Consider the following 5537-nt stretch of genomic DNA (forward strand, 5'->3'; position numbering starts at 1 on the left):
CTTAGAAAGGAGCAGATGCTGTTTATGAAATGAGTTAAGACATTATCCCCGACACTGGAAGATGGGGTGGGGGGTGGGGGGTGGAGGGAGGGCTGCTACAGGAATCAGGCAGGGAGAGAGGACTGGGTGACTCAGAGCCGTGCAGAGAGAGGCAACAGCAAAGCCAGCTCAGTGGGTGCATCCATCCTGCCTGCCTGGGGAACAGCGTGGTGGGTGGGGTGGAGTGTGAGGGATGGAAGGAGATGGGGAGTTGCTTGTCTCGCATGCATGAGGATACTAGCTCAGGCGGCAGGCAGGTGTTTGACCTTGGGCTGTGCTTCTCTGCGCTCCTCCAGGCTCTAGGTCTCTGGAGTGAGCTGTTGCAGGGGAAGAAACCAAAGCAATCTGCTTAAGGGCTGCACCAAGCACCCAGGAGATGCTAAGGAAACCTCCCCTGAGGGAAATGGTGGAGGAAATTGCACAATGGAGTGTCACCCTCTGGGAGAGAGTGGGAAAGGGGTCGCTCTGTTGTGGTTGAGCTGTTTTAGTCGTGTCTGACTCCTCGTGACCCCATTTGGGGTTTTCTTGGGAAAGATACTGGAGTGGTTTGCCATTTCCTTCCCCCAGTTCGTTTTTCAGATGAGGAAACTGAGGCAAACAGGGTTAAGTGCTCAGGGTCTCCCAGTTAGTAAGTATCTGAGGCCAGATTTGAATTCAGGAAGAGGAGTCTTACAGCTGCCCAAATCAGACCTTAATAGGTGGGGGTGGGTTCAGGGGATAGACAATGATTCCCTATTGTTTCTTTTTTTCTTTCTTTTTCTTTTCTTTTTCTTTTCTTTTAGGCAATTGGGGTTAAGTGACTTGCCCAGGGTCACACAGCTAGTAAGTGTCAAATGTTTGGTCTGAGACTGGATTTGAACTCAGGTCCTCCTGTCTTCAGGGCTGGTGCTCTATCCACTGGGCCCCCCCGCCACCCCCCCCCCCCCCCCCCAATTGTTTCTTGAGTCAAGTTCAAACTCCTTTGAAGAACGTTCAAGATCCTTGGAGACAGGGGGCTATCTTCCCAATCCGGCCGTATCCTATCTCTCTCCGCTCCACGTTCTTTATGTTCTAGCCATCCTGGACTGCTCACTTGCTGGCCATGATTGTGTGTTGCTTTCTCTCACTCCACACCTTTGTTCATGGCACTCCTTATGCCTGGAGTACTCTTTATTCCCCTTCTTTGCCTGCCTTTAAAGCCATCCTTTAAAGACTGATTCAAACACCAGCTACTCCAAGAGGCCTTCCCCATTCTTTCTCTCACTTTTGATTTCATACCATTTTGTGTGCTGTTCTGTAAGGGTCTCCATACTAAATTGTGATCCTTGAGACCAGGACTATGTTTTATTTAAATTTGCTATCTCTCTCCCCACTTTCATGGTGCTCTGCACACAATAGGCACTTAACAAATATGAGATCAGAGATTCTGAGTTGGAAGGGACCTTAGAAGTTATTCTCCCACTTAACCCTAACAGTTTACATTGATGTAGCAGTGTTAAGTTTACAAAGTGCTAGCCACAAGACCAAGTATTTTACAGATGAGAAAACTGAAGTCTAGAGAGACTAGGGGACAACCCACATAGCTAGTAAGCATCTGAGTCAGGATTGGAAGCCAGAGCTCTATCCATTGTACCATGGAATGAATTCATCACACCAGTTTATCGCTAAATAAAAACACCTCCTTTCTTTCCTTTATATGGCACATTCTAAGTGCCTAATTATCCAGTTTAAAATGGGTAGCAGGGTATCAATGGATAGAGAGCTATGCTTAGAGATGGAAGCCCTCTAAGATGGGGGTGGTAGTGGTGGTTCCTAGATGACTTCAAAGGTCTCTTTCAGCTCTAAAGGATCTGTGATCCTACTTTCAATTTCCATTCTATTCAACTATTACTTACTAAGCACCTACTACGATCAAAGACAAAAGCCAAACAGTGTCTTGCCCTTAAAGATCTTACATGTTAGTGATAGGATACAAAACATACACAGATAAGTGGTTTGGGGAAGTGCTAACCACTGGGGGAAATCATGGAAGAGGTGACCCTTGAGCTGAAGTCTAATTCTCAGGACTCCTTCCCTAGTGGAGGAGTTTCAGGGAAAGGGGCTAATAGTGTAAACCACTCCCCTTGTGGTGCCAATGGGGAGAAGTGTATGGCAGTGACAGTGGCTTAGAAATTGACTAATTAAGAGTTCACTTGTTGATCACCACTGATTTGCCAGAGACTTCTTCCTTAGACCTAGGAATTAATCCTTCCCATTCTCATGACTAGTAAGGCTCGTACTTAAAAAGGCTAGGTCATATGTGAGTCAGAGGCCTAAAGCCAAAGCTTGGACACTGGTTTTGTAATAAGTGCCTCCTATAGCCCTTTGTAAACTCGATAGTGCTAAATAAAAAAAAAAAAACTGTTATGATCAGATGGGTACGCACTATATTCCCTACTAAAGTCTACTATGTTCCCTACTAAAATTGGTGCCTCCTTCAGGTATAGAGGTGACCCTGCACTCTTGCAGGCAATACCAGTGAAACTCAAGCTCTGGTAAGTCTTACCATATTGGGAAAGTTTTCAAGTACAGCCTTGTTAATGATCCATATGGCTGTTACCTGAAGACCAGTCTGAATTAAACTTGGATAAACTCATTACCAGAAGAGATGATTTTTTTTTTTTGGCTAAAGTATCTCCTGAAACCATTCACTGTGGAATGGGTGGAAAAAACCTGCCATGGTGATGAAAGCACATGCCCATGAAGTATTGAGAAAATAAGTCATTATGTAAATGTCGACTATAATTATGAATCAATCAAACTTTGGGGCCAACTGACCACTTCAGCAAGGCAAGTAGTGAAGTGTTGTTGTTCAGTCACTTTTCATTTGTATCTGACTCTTTGTGACCCCATTTGGGATATTCTTGGCAAAGACCCTGGAGTAGTTTGCCATTTTCTTTTCCAGTTCATTTTGCAGATGAGGAATAGGGGGAAAGAGGGTTAAGTGACTTGCCCAGGGTCACACAGTTAGATGAGTCTTCTTGACTCCAAGTCTGGCACTCTATCTATCTACTATGCCACCTAGCTACCCAAGTAGTGAAGTAGGGTACCATTTATTCCCATGACTATCACAGTGTCTTCCTGGGATTAACAGGAAAACTAGAGCTTACTTAGATTTGACACTAGTGAGGGCTCTTGTACTGATTCTGAGGATCTTATATAGAGAGCTGGAAGGGATTGTAGAATCCATCTAGTCCCACCATATAATTTTCCAAATGAAGAAGCTGGGGCCCAGAGAAATTGAATGATTTTTGCCAAAGGTCACACAGGGAGTAGGCATTAGTGGCAGAATTAGAACCCAAGTCCTTTGATGCTTGTTGGCTTGACATTGCCTTGTTACTTAACTGTGGCACATCTTTATAGGAAAGGAGTCTGGATTTGGAATCAGAGAACTTTGGTTTAAATTCTGGCCATTCTACTTAGAGGTAATCTTGATCAATTTCCCCAGCAAATTGAGGGGACTGGAATGAAGGATCCCTAAGCTCCCTTCCAGCTCCAAATCTGAGATCTTATAATCTTAAATCACTAAGGCCCTTTGGGCCTCAGCTTCCTCACCTGGAAAATGGCAAGGTTGGACACCATGATCTCTAAGGTCTCCTTTAGCTCCAAATTTAAGATAATAGCAAATATGTAGCATTTATGTTGTGCTTTAAGATATTGCCATGTGATTTATTTGAATTGTTTAATTTTATTCTCACAACAACCCTGGGAGATAAGTACTATTATTATCCCCATTTTACAGATGAGGATATTGAGGCACAGAGAGGTAGAATAATAATACTAACAATAACCAACATGTATATGGGCAGTTAGGTGGTGCATTGGATAGAGTGCCAGGCCTGGAGTCAGGAAGACTCATCTTCCTGAGTTCAAATCTGGCCTCAGACACTTACTGGCTCTTGTGACCCTAGGCAAGTCACTTAATCCTGTTTGCCTCAGTTTCCTCATCTGTAAAATGAACTGGAGAAGGAAATGGCAAACCACTCTAGGATCTTTGCCAAGAAAACCCCAAAAGGGGTCACGAAGAGTTGGACACGTCTGAAAATGACTGAACAACTGCATGTATATAAACATTTACTCTGTGTCAGTCAGGGTGCCAAATCCTTTACAATGATTACCTCATTTGATCTTCACGACAACCCCGGGAAGTAGGTGTTATTATTATCCACATTTTACAGATGAGGAAACTGAGGCAAACAGGATTAAGTGACTTGGCACAGGGTCACGTAGCAAGTAAATGTTTGAGGCCAGATTTGAACTTTGTTCTTCCTGACTCCAAGCCTGGCATTCTATCATCCACTGCACCATCTAAGATCTTGTTTCATTTTGCTGTTTCCTAAGATCTTTTCATTTCTCTTCTCTGGGCTTGTTTCCTCTGTAAAATGAGGGGGTTGGAACCAGCAATCTCTAAATCCCCTTTCAGCTCTAAATCCCGTGATCTATGATTTAGATTCTACATTGTAGAATAAACTTCTGGATGTGGTGGATGGTGTCAGACATCTTTGTGTTCCCATGACGTTGGACACAGGTCTGAGCATGTTTAAACAAATGAATGAAATGAATTATTTATCCGCCCAGAGAACAAAGCAGAAGTGCATTGTCATGTTGTAAATATCACCGCAAGAGATGAACAGACAGCCTTTCTGGAAGGCGGCTTGAAGAGCCGTGGTCCGAGGGGACATTGCCCTTTATATCATGGAGACAGAGTGCTGGGAGGCTGGTCAGTGCCGCTCTGGTGGGTGGGCCTGAAGCTCTTTTGTGGCTCCTTTACCAACCCCAAACAGAGCCCCTGCAGCTGTGCCTTTCACTGAAGACACTAGGAAACCAGCTTGGTTACTTCCTTCTGTGTTTCCCAGGTGGGGGAAGCCCATTGCGCCCTGCTCAAGTGCGTAATGGAGATACTCCTTTCCTCTCATCCCCATCACCATGGCAATGGCTCATACAGCTGCACCTTGCGAGAGGCAGGGGCTGCTTGGCTGGGAGAAACAGTGTTGGCTGGGGACTTCTTTCACAGCAGGATTATTCCTGCTTGGAGACTGAGTCTTACATTGGGAATGTAGCTTTGGGGTCCCTGCTGCAGGAGGACTCCATGAGCAGAGGAAATGGTGCGAGAGGCTTAAGAGTCCAGGGGTCATACTAGGGAGGGGGAGAGAAAGAGAGAGAGAGAGACAGAGAGAGAGAGAGATAGAGAGAGAGAGAGACAGAGACAGAGAGAGAGACAGAGACAGAGAGACAGAGATAGAGACAGACAGAGACAGAGACAGAGAGAGAGAGGAGAGACAGATAGAGAGGAGAGAGATAGATACAGAGAGAGCGACAAAGAGATAGAGAGAGAAGAGAGACAGAGAGAGGAGAGACAGAGGAGAGAGACAGAGATACAGAGAGACAAAGAGACAGACAGAGACAGAGACAGGACAGAGACAGAGAGAGGAGAGAGAAACAGAGACAGAGAGACAGAGAAACAGAGACAGGAGAGAGAC

This window comes from Vombatus ursinus, unplaced genomic scaffold (genome assembly GCF_900497805.2).
Source record: "Vombatus ursinus unplaced genomic scaffold, bare-nosed wombat genome assembly UNPS02014773.1, whole genome shotgun sequence".
Classification (NCBI taxonomy): domain Eukaryota; kingdom Metazoa; phylum Chordata; class Mammalia; order Diprotodontia; family Vombatidae; genus Vombatus; species Vombatus ursinus.